Source organism: Atheta coriaria, unplaced genomic scaffold (genome assembly GCF_025399875.1).
Source record: "Atheta coriaria isolate IRGN ID8LTWV9N9 unplaced genomic scaffold, Caltech_Dcor_3.1 hic_scaffold_7_pilon, whole genome shotgun sequence".
Taxonomy (NCBI): Eukaryota; Metazoa; Arthropoda; class Insecta; order Coleoptera; family Staphylinidae; genus Dalotia; species Dalotia coriaria.
In genome coordinates, this window is record NW_027045449.1 from 9165968 (window position 1) to 9180659 (window position 14692).

General features: G+C 36.5%; 1 protein-coding gene and 1 long non-coding RNA gene across 14 annotated transcripts in view; one reads left to right on the plus strand and one right to left on the minus strand.

The window, feature by feature from the left end:
- The first annotated feature begins 329 nt into the window (after positions 1-329).
- Positions 330-7762, plus strand: LOC135796707 (uncharacterized). 12 transcript variants are annotated; one of them, XR_010549383.1, is made up of 10 exons: positions 330-691; positions 1153-1301; positions 1374-1585; positions 1827-2206; positions 4975-5173; positions 7053-7104; positions 7217-7268; positions 7381-7432; positions 7545-7596; positions 7709-7762. It is a non-coding gene; the product is annotated as an uncharacterized lncRNA (long non-coding RNA). The 12 variants fall into 12 exon arrangements; XR_010549387.1 differs by lacking the exon at positions 1153-1301 and having other exon boundaries at positions 333-691; positions 1374-1452; positions 1527-1585; XR_010549384.1 differs by lacking the exon at positions 1153-1301 and having other exon boundaries at positions 333-691; positions 1374-1438; positions 1527-1585.
- Positions 7763-10957: 3195 nt separating this feature from the next.
- Positions 10958-14692, minus strand: part of Asx (Additional sex combs) — a 64490-nt gene continuing 60755 nt past the window's right edge. The window contains exons 1-3 of one of the 2 annotated variants that reach the window (XR_010549137.1): positions 14499-14656; positions 13887-13925; positions 10958-10994 (exon numbers count right to left, since the gene is read on the minus strand). The gene's annotated coding sequence lies outside the window, so the exon portion shown is untranslated. Of the gene's footprint in view, positions 10995-13886; positions 13926-14498; positions 14657-14692 lie in introns of those variants that run through there. The other variant, XR_010549138.1, reaches the window with a different exon arrangement.

Sequence of the window (14692 nt, forward strand, 5' to 3'; positions counted from 1 at the left end):
TTCGTGAGTCCGTTGCCGTCGGGCGACGGCCGATGAAAATATCAACGCTATGAATGATATAATTAATTGACTTGTGAAAAACATATTGGTCATCAACAGAGAAGCATGGATCAATGTGCTACCAGGTAAATATTAAGAATTTAAGAATTTAATTCTTATAAATTCATCCCGGCGTCCGCCAGCTGAGAATCGGCCATTACGACAATAATTCATAAGAATATTATATAAATAAAATGATTAATTAATACTACAATTAAAGTAACAAGTATTTACTATTTACGTTTAATATTTAAAGTAAATCAAAATAACACTCAATTTCATTTCTTTGTCTGGTTCGCGCAGAATAAAATAACAACTCACACTATCTCTTAACATTCCAAGTGATCTTCGAATGCAATCATGCCATGCAATATGCGATCTTAAAGTAATATAGAATTCGTGCGTTGTTTGCATGTTTTTGTTTTCGGGGTTATCAACATCACCTCAACGCCGAACTTTTTGTGCGCATGTCCGGCGCCGGAAGCGGCGCAGGGAAACAAGTATCGTGCTTCCGCAGCGCACGCTCTGCATCATCATTCAATGCGCGTCATTATCTGCAGTTACACCTCCGCTAATAAAATTGCCAATAATGTATTAAATCAGTAAAAAAGTGTTGCTACCAAGTGAAAAACATTCCTCGAGGCACTCACAAGTAAGTTTCTTGCATTATTTTCATTTGCGCCTTTTTATTAAATCTGTAATTCGTAAAACTTGCACGCTGCATTGTTTTATGCGGCGTTAGGCGCGTGTTTGCAATATGGCCGCGATTCAAACGTCGTTTTCACGTTCGTAACCACCAAGTTGTATCATTACATAAATCAAATCATGTACTTGCAATGCGTCTAATTGGAATATTCGGATGTAATTTTATTGTGCAATCGACTTGAGGTATGGAGTGATCGTAGTTTCACCTTCGCGAAGTGTACGCGGCGAAGTTATCAGCTGTTTGTTTGCTTTTCACATGTTTCAAACGGTAACTTTGCGGCAGTAGAGTGCCAATTGTGCAGCACTGCTAACACAAAGAGACGCCATGTTGTTGTTTTGATTTTAACATTCCAACATTCCAACACCATTCGGCACTGCTGATAACACACTCTTATTTTTATTTTCTAGCGTTACATTTATCATTTACTTATTCTTTAGTATTTTGTTACATTTTAATTCTGTTTTATTTTCTGTTTCTTGCGTGCGACGTTGTTGATGGTGCATTACGATCGGGCTTTCAACCCACTTCTTGAAAACGTTCCTGTTTTCCATCGCAGGCATGTATATTAAAAAAATAACTGTTTTTTCTATTATTTCTCCTTGTGCTTAAAATTTCCTGCTGTTTCTAGATGACATTTCAAGGTCACCCACAAGATGTCCAGAATTAGTCTTACTTTCCCAGGAATGGGAAAAGGTTTGAACATTGCTGTAATGTTTTTCTAATATCTCTAATAATTTTTTAAATTTTCCGTAACTAATTGTTCTTTCTGCTTGTCTTTCAGGTACATATTCGATATATTGGGGCATTTTTGTAATTCGGGCGCGTTCGTTTTCGGTTTAGGTATGTACTTTTTGTGTCTACTAATATTCCACACCTTCATGTTTTAACACACTACCTCTTAATATCATTATTACTTTATTATTTTCTAATTCTTTTAATATTCTTATCTTTCATAATTTAAAAAATCCTTGCCAATTTTGATTAATTTATTTTTTATTTATTTTATTCTTTAAAAAATTAGTTCCGAATATCTACCAAATCATCCTTACCCAGTATTTTTAATCTTTGTTTTGATTCACAGGTATAAGTGATAAACGATATTCGCGAGAGACCTGGAGAGGTGTAACGAAATACTCATCGAGTGCGGGTCGCGACGTGTTTTAATTTAACCATTTTATTGCATCGCGATCAATTAGCTATCGAAGGAGGGTCGTGCCTTGTCCCCTTTCACCTGTTAGGGAAAGTACGCAGTGTTTATAAAATGTATCCGAATATTCGACAAATCGAGTGCGGAACACGATTAAAAATCCGAAAGTATCTCGTAATTCGTATTGCACTATTAAAATGCGGGTTAAAAATAATTCCAATTCCATGAGGGTTTGTACGGGGCCTCAACGGACTGCAAGCATCCTACCAGCGGTTTGGACTCAAGACTGTATTATAATATCAACGCCTTAAGTAGTGAGTACACCTGACACCAAACAGGCTGTCTTGTATCTTTATGCGCCAACATATGCACGTGCAATCGTCGGTATAGCGTCGTATTTTACCCCATTAAATTAAATTATTTTAAATTTCCATCTGATAGAGAATTTTCCAATCTTCCATAATCTACAATTTTCTGGTTGTTATCTCTTTTAAATTAGAAAATATTTGCTATCAAAAATCGTCTCTATTCATCTTTAAAATTTCCAATTTAACTAACTTATTTTATAGAAAATTTTTCGTACTGTATGTTTTTCAATCGCGTTTAGTTTTTGAGGAAATCGAGATAAATTAGAAGATTTTTCTTGTTTGGCCTTGTTATCCTCTCACGCCGTTGGCATTTGCCGCATGCAGCACATTCTATGATTCTAGTAGTATAGTTTAGATCGCATATAGGTAGTACCGTGCCAAACATAATTCGCGTACAAGGTCGCGTGCTATCAGCACTCCGTGTTTGCACATTTACTGTTTTTACCTGCTTGCTGGGGTCATGCAACGGGTACAGAGTTTTATCATAAACTTTTGCGTTCTTGCTTGCTCGACATGCACTATCTGCGGATGATGCAGACTTGTTTTAAGCGACTCGTATTGATTGTTCGGACTTTTGCTTTTTAAATTTACTTTATATTAATCGCGTTTCGTGAGCATACTTATACAAGTTACATTGTTCCGTGCCGATTGCTAAATGAATCGGATATAAAATCACCTCCATGTAAAGATACGGAATTAAATTCTTCGTCGGGTTGTATTTATTTGATGCCAGAATTATTGTTGCAGAGATAAATAAAATCCGATCGCAGCATCTTAATCTACGGACTATTCTCTATAAGATAAGCTAGTTAAAACGGAAATCTGAGAGATGAAATTTTAATTCTTAAGAAAAAAATTGTCAAGGGGGGGTGCTTGATACTTTTTTTCGACGATTTTCAAAAATTAATATCTCTTAAACTAAAAGAGATAGCTACCAACGAATTGTTGATTATGAAAGATGGAAAAATTGTCTATCAGATATGAAGATGCCCTCTGGGCGAAACATGTCAACTCAAAAATAAAATTGTAAATCCAAAATCACGTATAATGTTTAATAAATAAATATTTTTTATAAAGATTGGAAAATTTTCAATCAGATTAAAATATAAATTAATTCCTGATTTCTTGCAATTAGAAATTGATATCTTTTGCGGAAATCATTGCTTCAATAAATTTTTCAATAATACTCAAATCATAAAATATAATTTCATGACTTAAATTTTAGTTCAATAGCATGAAGTAAAAATCACAAAATAGAATTGAATTGTTTATTTCTATATTCATCGATAAGCGTGTGGGCATTCGGCAAGCGAATTGTGTTTGTTTTGAACACAATTTACTTTCTTATCGCTTCCGCCGGGTGGAATGCAACACATGAGACTCCCGAGTGTCGTGTTTCAATCATCTCACGTCGCATGCAGCATATTCTAGTTTATTATTTTCATTGATGAATACGTAATCCATTGCATAGTTTAAAAATATTTATTTATTAAAAGTTATACGTGATTTCTTCTGGATTTACACTTTATATATTGAGTTGACATGTTTCGCCCTGAGGGCATCTTCATAAACATCTTCAGTTTATAATCCAATTATATTTTTCATTCTAATTTATGCGAATATATTATATTGTGCTAGAGTAGGACAGAAAAATGATCCTAGTGATTGCTGATTGTCTTGAAACTTTAATGCGATTTTGCATGCGAAATTCCCCTTAACGAGTTTTCTAGTCGCACTCCCTGAGTTGACCATTCTGCATGCGACCTTGTTTGTTGCAAATAGTGCCCGTTTTAACCGGCGTGCGCGCAAGATTATCGCGTTGTTGTGTGCCGTTGATGCTTGCGTTGCGCCGTGTTCTCACGTTCGCAGCGTAGTTTTCTGCCGGTCGGCGGTTGGGCCAGACGTGTTTCTCGCGGCTGTTTATCATTTTACTTTGAGTTTGTAATTTAGTAAATCGAGTTTTTATATTATCCATCGACTGCATTTAGCTGTTACGGGTGTGTTTAGTGTTTTATTACAAAATCGTTAATTTTTGTTGCCGTTCGATGTGCGTATTGCAAGATGACCGCGTGCTATCAACTTGTTTACACTGTACGTACACGAGATACATGTAGCATGCAACGTCTTGCAACGTTTGTTGTGATATTATTTGGACAATGGATTGGAACAATGACAATCTTCTTCGTGAAAGCCGAGAAAGAACGGTACAGTGCAAACATATTTAAATTTTAATTCACGCATTCGTATTTGCGTTGTTCTACAAGTTTTATTCATACGAGTGTAGTTACGTTTTTGCTTAGGCCGGGTTGGAACGATAGCTTATCATTGTTGTGAACATGCTTATCTAACCGTGTCTAGTATTACTGTATTTAAATGTGATTTAACTTTAGTTTGTGGTGAATTCTGCTCCCTATTCTTGGCCATGATCCAGCGATCTATTAAGGACCGTCGCAAGCGGCGATATAGTTTTAATATGCTATGTGACAGCACATATTTTCGCCGATTGTTTTGAGACTTTTTAATGCGATTCCTAGGCGGAATTCTACTATTGCTTATCAGTATTTGTTTATGTATAAACAAGTTTTCGAGTTGCATTTATAATTTATATCATATTTTACACTTCGCCGAGAAGTTTTATTGCATGTTTTGTCTCTGCCTCATTTTATCATTACTTGTACGCAATGTTCTAACTATAGTTCTCTTCTCTGTTTTAGCAATTACCTTCGAGTTCCGATGCCCGAGTCACGAGCTAAATTAGAATGCGAATTTGATTCGCTTCGTCGGTCGACTCCCGATTTAAAATAAAATAAATATTGACACCTCTTCCCGCATTTCCCCTTAACAATGTAATTTATTTCACAGATTTTATCATCTTCAACAATAGTCTTGAGTGTTGCAACGAGTAAAATACTGGTATGTAGTATGTGTAACTAAGTGTTTGTTTTGTACTTATCCCCACGTGCTGGTAATATGTACGGCTTTTTAATCATTGAACGCGAGCTGGGCGTCACACAAACTCGAGCGGGGTGTCTAGAGTTGTAGAAATAAATTCTCCGTCGGGTTGTATTTGTTAGCGGTAGAAGTGACTCGATTCAGGGTACCTTACGAGGCCAGCGGTAAACGTGACTCGTGTTCAGGGCACCGTATGAACCCGGCGATAATTTGCATGAAAAAATCACCCTTTTCGTGAAATGTTTGTATTTTTTCGTGTTTGCGCGCGACCTTAGCGACTCAATAATTTCAGCGTGGCGTCTAGAGATGCGGAATTAAATTCTCCGTCGGGTGGTATTTGTTTGTTGCAGGAATTCGACCTGCAACCCGCGAAAATTTGCATAAAAGCGCGATTTCTTCACCCTCTTCTCGTGAAATGTTTGTATTTTTTCGTGTTTGCGCGCGACCTTAGCGACTCAATAATTTCAGCATGGCGTCTAGAGATGCGGAATTAAATTCTCCGTTGGGTGGTATTTTTTTGTTGCAAAAATTCGACCTGCAACCCGCGAAAATTTGTATAAAAGCGCGATTTCTTCACCCTTTTCTCGTGAAATGTTTGTATTTTTTCGTGTTTGCACGCGACCTTAGCGGCTTGATATATTCAGCGTGGCGTCTAGAGATGCGGAATTAAATTCTCCGTCGGGTGGTATTTGTTTGTTGCAGGAATTCGACCTGCAACCCGCGAAAATTTGCATAAAAGCGTGATTTTTGTCACCCTTTCTCGTGAAATGTTTGTATTTTTCCGTGTTTGCGCGCGATCTAGGCGGCTCACTAACGTCAGCGTGGCGTCTAGAGATGCGGAATTAAATTCTCCGTCGGGTTGTATTTGTTTGTTGCAGGAATTCGACCTGCAACCCGCGAAAATTTGCATAAAAGGGTGATTTTTGTCACCCTTTCTCGTGAAATGTTTGTATTTTTTCGTGTTTGCGCGCGATCTAGGCGGCTCACTAACGTCAGCGCGGCGTCTAGAGATGCGGAATTAAATTCTCCGTCGGGTTGTATTTGTTTGTTGCAGGAATTCGACCTGCAACCCGCGAAAATTTGCATAAAAGGGTGATTTTTGTCACCCTTTCTCGTGAAATGTTTGTATTTTTTCGTGTTTGCGCGCGATCTAGGCGGCTCACTAACTTCAGCGCGGCGTCTAGAGATGCGGAATTAAATTCTCCGTCGGGTTGTATTTGTTTGTTGCAGGAATTCGACCTGCAACCCGCGAAAATTTGCATAAAGGGTGATTTTTGTCACCCTTTCTCGTGAAATGTTTGTATTTTTTCGTGTTTGCGCGCGATCTAGGCGGCTCTATAATTTCAGCGTGGCGTCTAGAGATGCGGAATTAAATTCTCCGTCGGGTTGTATTTGTTTGTTGCAGGAATTCGACCTGCAACCTACGAAAATTTGCATAAAAGGGTGATTTTTGTCACCTTTTCTCGTGAAATGTTTGTATTTTTTCGTGTTTGCGCGCGATCTAGGCGGCTCACTATCGTCAGCGCGGCGTCTAGAGATGCGGAATTAAATTCTCCGTCGGGTTGTATTTGTTAGAGATAGAAATGACTCGATTCAGGGTACCTTACGAGGCCAGCGGTAAAAGTGACTCGTGTTCAGGGCACCGTATGAACCCGTCGATAATTTGCATCAAAAATCACCCTTTTTCATGAAATGTTTGTATTTTTTTGTGTTTGCGCGCGATCTAGGCGGCTCACTAACGTCTGCGCGGCGTCTAGAGATGCGGAAATTATCCGTCGGGTTGTATTTGTTTGTTGCAGGAATTCGACCTGTTCGAAGGACTAATTTTTGCTTGTTTTAGGGATTTTGCACCTGAGTCTGACATCGTAGAAGGACCATTCTTGTATCAGATTGTAAGTATTAAATTTCTTTATCATTTTCCTTAATAACTTTTGTGATTATCTCACAAATTGACCCCCAAAATTGCATTTTTATATTCGAAGGACTAATTTTTGATGGTTTTAGGGAGTTTGCATCTGAGTCTGACATCGTAGAAGGACCATTTTTGCATCAGATTGTAAGTATTGAATTTATTTATCATTTTCCTTAATAACTTTTGTGATTATCTCACAAATTGACCCCCAAAATTGCATTTTTATGTTCGAAGGACTAATTTTTGATTGTTTTAGGGATTTTGCACCTGAGTCTGACATCGTAGAAGGACCATTCTTGCATCAGATTGTAAGTATTAAATTTCTTTATCATTTTCCTTAATAACTTTTGTGATTATCTCACAAATTGACCCCCAAAATTGCATTTTTATGTTCGAAGGACTAATTTTTGCTTGTTTTAGGGATTTTGCACCTGAGTCTGGCATCGTAGAAGGACCATTCTGGAATCAGATTGTAAGTAATTAATTCCTTTATCATTTTCATAAATAACTTTTGTGATTATTGTACAAATTGATCCCCCAAATTGCATTTTTGTGTTCGAAGGACTAATTCTTGCTTGTTTTAGGGATTTTGCACCTGACTCTAGCATCGTAAAAGAACCATTCTTGCATCAGATTGTAACAGAATGAAAAACAGAATAGTAAAATATTAAATATTGGCTATAAATTGCCAAAATATAACATACCGTTCTGTATTTTAGTCCAGTTGACACACCCATCTTCAGTGCAAACAAAACATCATCCCTCAATACGCACCCAGCAGTAACAATGAACTTCCAGTTGATCCTTATTGATGCTGGACTATCTCAGGATTAGCCAATGCTTCATTGAACAACTGGGAAATGTTTATGTAAATGAACATAAGCATATACATAAATTCAAATTAATTATTCTTACAGGATCCATAAAGACCCCATTTAAAGCAACGTGCAATGTGAAGATAGCGGTAGAAGTTACACCCTACTGAAAGTAACCGTAGAAGCGGTAAAGCTACGTTTACGTTAATGAAGAACTCATCGGACTCCACGGTACAGCGAATACCGTAAAAAACATAAGTTAAAAACAACTTTTGCATAAGTATGCATACAAAACACGAAAAGCAGCACCAATTTTTGATCAATAATGTACATTAAACGCGGTAATAGTAAATACACAGTAACAAGGAAAATCTTCAAATTTTTCTCTCAATTTGTTCAAAATTAAACGCGATAGAAAAAACAGATTTTTAAAATTTTAAATTAGGGAAAATTTTCAAAAACTACAATTCCTATGTAACGAGTACTACGGCGCAAAACACACACAACTTTCAATATAACTCGCGTCACGAATACCCTTTCTGGCAATAAATTTCAATACAGGGTGATACAGAATTAAATTCGCGCATCTGGAGAAATTTGTTCGAATCCTATTATGACAATCAGCGTTCGCATGTTATATTAAAAAACTACAATCTTCAGCGCAACGAGTACTACGGCGCATACACACAACTTTCAATATAACTCGCGTTGTTAGTGGATTTTCCGCAATAAATTCAAAACACAGGGTGATAAGCAGAATTAAATTGCGCATCTGGAGACATTTGTCTAAACTTATTATGACACCGCGTTCGCATGCTATATTAAAAAAAACTACAATTCCTAGCGCAACGAGTACTACAGTGCGAACACACAACTTTCAATATAACTCGCGTCACGGAATTTTCTGGCAATAAATTTCAATACAGGGTGATACAGAATTAAATTGCGCATCTGGAGAAATTTGTCTGAACTTATTATGACACCGCGTTCGCATGTTATATTAAAAAAACTACAATTCCTAGCGCAACGAGTACTACGGCGCATACACACAACTTTCAATATAACTCGCGTTACAGGATTTTCTCGCAATAAATTCAAACACAGGGTGATACAGAATTAAATTGCGCATCTGGAGACATTTGTCTAAACTTATTATGACACCGCGTTCGCATGCTATATTAAAAAAACTACAATTCCTAGCGCAACGAGTACTACAGTGCGAAGACACAACTTTCAATATAACTCGCGTTAGGGAATTTTCTCGCAATAAATTCAAACACAGGGTGATACAAAATTAAAATGCGCATCTGGAGAAATTTGTCTGAACTTATTATGACACCGCGTTCGCATGTTATATTAAAAAAAACTACAATTCCTAGCGCAACGAGTACTACGGCGCATACACACAACTTTCAATATAACTCGTGTCACGGAAATTTCTGGCAATAAATTTCAATACAGGGTGAGACAGGATCAAATGGCGCATCTGGGAAAATTATTCAGTACTTATTATGACGCCGCGTTCGCATGCTATATTAAAAAAAACTACAATTCCTAGCGCAACGAGTACTACGGCGCATACACACAACTTTCAATATAACTCGCGTCAGGGAATTTTCTGGCAATAAATTCAAACACAGGGTGATACAGAATCAAATTGCGCATCTGGAGACCTTTGTCTAAACTTATTATGACACCGCGTTCGCATGTTATATTAAAAAAACTACAATTCCTAGCGCAACGAGTACTACGGCGCATACACACAACTTTCAATATAACTCGCGTTACAGGATTTTTCCGCAATAAATTCAAACACAGGGTGATACAGAATTAAATTGCGCATCTGGAGACATTTGTCTAAACTTATTATGACACCGCGTTCGCATGCTATATTAAAAAAACTACAATTCCTAGCGCAACGAGTACTACGGCGCATACACACAACTTTCAATATAACTCGCGTTAGGGAATTTTCTCGCAATAAATTCAAACACAGGGTGATACAGAATTAAATTGCACATCTGGAGAAATTTGTCTGAACTTATTATGACACCGCGTTCGCATGCTATATTAAAAAAACTACAATTCCTAGCGCAACGAGTACAACGGTATATTCACACAACTTTCAATATAACTCGCGTTACGGAATTTTGTCGCAATGAATGAATTGAATTATAAACTTATAAAACAAGATAAGACAAAATAAAACAAAAACATTTCATACAATATGAAAATATTGTGTGAAATGGGAGAAAACAAACTTTCAATGGTCAGATAAAAGTAACCTACCCAAGCATGAATAGCTTTCCGATTGATCTAGCGACCGACCACGTCCCACAATAACCGGCAATAAAACCGCAGCCGTGTAATTTTAATTATAAACATCAGAAGCAAGTAAAAAAAGAACATTAATGCCCATTAAACGTGCAATTACTTATTAAGAAAACACTGCAGAAGCATATTACGACTAAATCGATGGATGACCGAATATAATATAAACTTTGAAAATAGAAGTCTGATAAAACGAAACGCTTTGCGCGATATACGTCTGGATACGCCTGAGACCGGCACGAAACTAGCATCAATAAAGCTTGCCGAAACTGCACACGCAAAGATGCGACAGTTCACAATAAGACTCTGCGCCTGCTGCATATACCCGGCAGGTAAAAGCAATAGATGCGCAAAGCCAGCGCGTCGATAGCACGCGACCATGTGCACGAATTGCAATAGAGACGGTACCTGTGATAAGAACTAAACTAAAATGTGCTGCATGCACAGCGCGACGAGAATCTTCCGCGTAGCATCTCGCACGGCGAATGCGATAAGAAAGTGGTTTATACACAAACGCTGATATGATTCAAAACGAATACAATTCTAATTTAAATTAGGAAATTTTGATTTATGATTTGAGTTTTATTGAAGCATTTATTGAAGAAAGAATTCCGCAAAAGATATCAATTTTCTAATTGCAAGAAATCAGGAAAACACATACTATGAATGATAAAAATTTTACTTACCAGTGTATCGAACACCGCAAATCAAACGTGAGTAGATACTGAAATAAAGAAGAAACAAAACATTAGTTACACAAGTTCGGACCATGGGTTCCGGCGGAATGCTTGTAATAATTAAATCATGCATGTTATTTTAGGAAACAGCGCTATGAATTCAGGTAAAAAATGCTACCACGTGTGTGTAATTTGCAAAATTAATATCCCCCAAATGGAATAATCAATTTAATATAAACCGACTTAACTTTCTGCGAAAAAAAAAATAATTACACACCTACCAGTGTAATGATGAAAAGATTTTAGATCCAGGAAGAAATCTTATCAACTGAAAACTCGTGCAGAAAGTAACAGATACTTATTTATTACTTAAGAACACTCTAACCGCCACAACACATCAAATAAAACAGCCACACATGCTCGTTAAGAATATTTTACTGATGACGAAAAGAATACACGACGATTAATAATTGAATAATTGAAGTCTGAAAACTCACTACTAGGAGACGCGACCGCGGACCACGCGGTGAAACGACTGCCGTGTGCGCTGCGCGTTGCCAGGTACAAGACGGGTACGTCGCGATAATACACGCAGTCGAACAAAAAAGTTGTTTATAAACAAACGTAGTGGTAAACACGTACTTGAGAAGACGAAAGTAAAAATTCACAATATCAAAATTTCTCGACATAAGAAAAGATTACATTGGTATTAGGATGAAATAAGGATGAGGAAAAGCAGGAGAGTGTAATTTCCTAATACAAATAAGTAAATTCATGTCTGCTAATTGTCTTCGTATAAGTTTATATGAAAGATGAAATTTTAATTCTTAAGCAAAAAATTGCCAAGGGGGTGCTTGATACTTTTTTCGACGATTTTCAAAAATTAATATCTCTTAAACTAAAAGAGATAGCTACCAACGAATTGTTGATTATGAAAGATTGGAAAATTGTCTATCAGATAAAAATATAAAATAATTATATTTCCTACAGTAAAAGGTCGAAAAACGCGACTAAAAGTGCTAAAAAGTGACATTTATCAATTTTTGCCCATTTTAATCAATCGCGAATATCTCGTAAACTAAAGAGATAGTGGTCCGATCGCAACGTCTTAATCACGGACTATTCTCTATCAGATAAGCTAGTTAAAACGGAAATCTGAGAGAGATGAAATTTTTAATTCTTGAAAAAAATTGCCAAGGGGGTGCTTGATACTTTTTTCGACGATTTTCAAAAAATTAATATCTCTTAAACTAAAGGGTAGCTACCAACAGGAGTATTTGATTGCCAGAAGATTGGAAAATTGTCTATCAGATAAAATATAAAATAATTATATTTCCTACAGTAAAAGGTCGAAAAACGCGTCTAAAAGTTACTAAAAGTGACAGCATTTATCAATTTTGCCCATTTCCCAATCAATCACCCGAATATCTCATGTAACTAAAGAGATTAAGATCCGATCGCAGCGTCTTAATCTACGGACTATTCTCTCTATCAGATAGGATAGTTAAAAGGAAATCTGAGGAGGGATGAAATTTTAATTCTTAAGAAAAAAATTGCCAAGGGGTGGTGATTGATACTTTTTCGACGATTTTCAAAATTAATATCTCTTAAACTAAAGAGATAGTTACCAACGGAATTGTTGATTGGGTGGAAAATTGTCTATCAGATAAAAATAAAATAATTATATTTCCTACAGTAAAGGTCGAAAAACCGCGACTAAAAGTGCTAAAGTGACATTTATCAATTTTTGCCCATTTTAATCAATCATAGATATCTCGTAAACTAGGGAGACTAATTAAGATCCGATCGCAGCGTCTTAATCTACGGACTATTCTCTATAAGATAAGCTGGATTAAAACGGAAATCTGAGAGATGAAATTTTATAACTTAAGAAAAATTGCCAAGGGGTGCTTATTACTTTTTCGACGATTTTCAAAAGTAATATCTCTTAAACTGAGATAGCTACCAACGAATTGTGTGATTATGAAGATTGGAAAATTGTCTATCAGATAAAAATATAAAATAATTATAATTCCTACAGTAAAGGTCAACACTTGACTAAAAGTGCTAAAAGGTGACATTTATCAATTTTGCACATTTTAATCAATCGCGAATATCTCGTAAACAAAAAGAGATAATAGGTAAGATCCGATCATAGCGTCTTAATCTACGGACTATTTCTCTCTATAAGATAAGCTAGTTAAAACGGAAATCTAGGAGATGGAAATTTTAATTCATAGAGAAAAATTGCCAAGGGGTGCTTGATACTTTTTTGACAGTTTCAAATTAATATCTCTTAGCTGGTAAGTATGCTTTACCAACGAATTGTTGATTATAGAAGATTGGAAAATTGTCTATCAGATAAAAAGGAAAATATAAAATAATTATATTTCCTGCGAGTAAAAAGAAAACTACTGACTAAAAGTGCTAAAAGTGACATTTATCAATTTTTGCCCATTTCGTCAATCAATATATCATCCGTCAAGTTAATCTCTCTAACACCAACGAATTGATTATGAAGATTGGAAAATTGTCTATCAGATAAAGCTATAAAAATAATTGTATTTCCTACGGTAAAGGTCGAAGAAACACGACTAAAAGTGCTAAAAAATTTGTGACATTTATCCAATTTTTGCGAACTTTAATCCAATCACTTGAATATCTCGTAAACTAAAAGAGATAATTAAGATCCGATCGCAGCGTCTTAATGAATTCCGACTAATGAATTCCTAATTATGAAAGACTGGAAAATTCTAAATTACTCTAGACTTATTATGACACCGCGTTCGCATGCTATATTAAAAAAACTACAATTCCTAGCGCAACGAGTACTACGGCGCTTTCAATATAACTCGCGTTACGGAATTTTCTCGCAATAAATTCAAATATAGAGTGATACAGAATTAAATTCGGAAAATATAATTGAATTATAAACTTACCAATGCAGCGCTCATCGGATTTCAAGGGTACGGAAAGTACTGTAATTAAAAGAAAACATAAGTTAAAACAAAAACATTTAATACAATACGAAAATATTATATTCACACATGGGAGAAAACAAACTTTCTGCACTGAGTATCGCAATGGTCAGATAAAAGTAACCTACTAAGCAAGACTGCAGATGCATATTACGACTAAGTTGATGGATGACCGAATATAATGTAAACTTTGAAAATAGAAGTCTGATAAAACGAAACGCGTTGCGCGATATACGTCTGCATACGCCAGAAACCGGCACGAAACTAGCATCAATAAAGCATGCCGAAACTGCACACGCAAGGACGTGAGAGTTCACAATAAGACTCTATGCCTGCTGCATATGCCAGGCAGGTAAAAGTAATAGATGCGCAAAGCCAGCGCGTCGATAGCACGCGACCATGTGCACGAATTGCAATAGAGACGGTACCTGTGATAAGAACTAAACTAAAATGTGTTGCATGCGACAGCGCGACGAGAATCTTACGCGTAGCATCTAGCACGGCGAATGCGATAAGAAAATGGTTTATACACAAACGCTGATATGATTCAATGTATCCAATTGAAACGCTTACCTCATAGCTGCTAACCAACGTCAAGCGATCATTTAGATATAGTTGATTAATCGGTAGCAATGCACAACACACAGTGATACGCAACAGATGCATACAGACGCGGGCACACAACCGACAATACCAACCAACTCGGCTCGACTGACACGACAAGTTTGTTTATTCTATACTAAAATGTCGTGCAGCGCCCTCTGAAC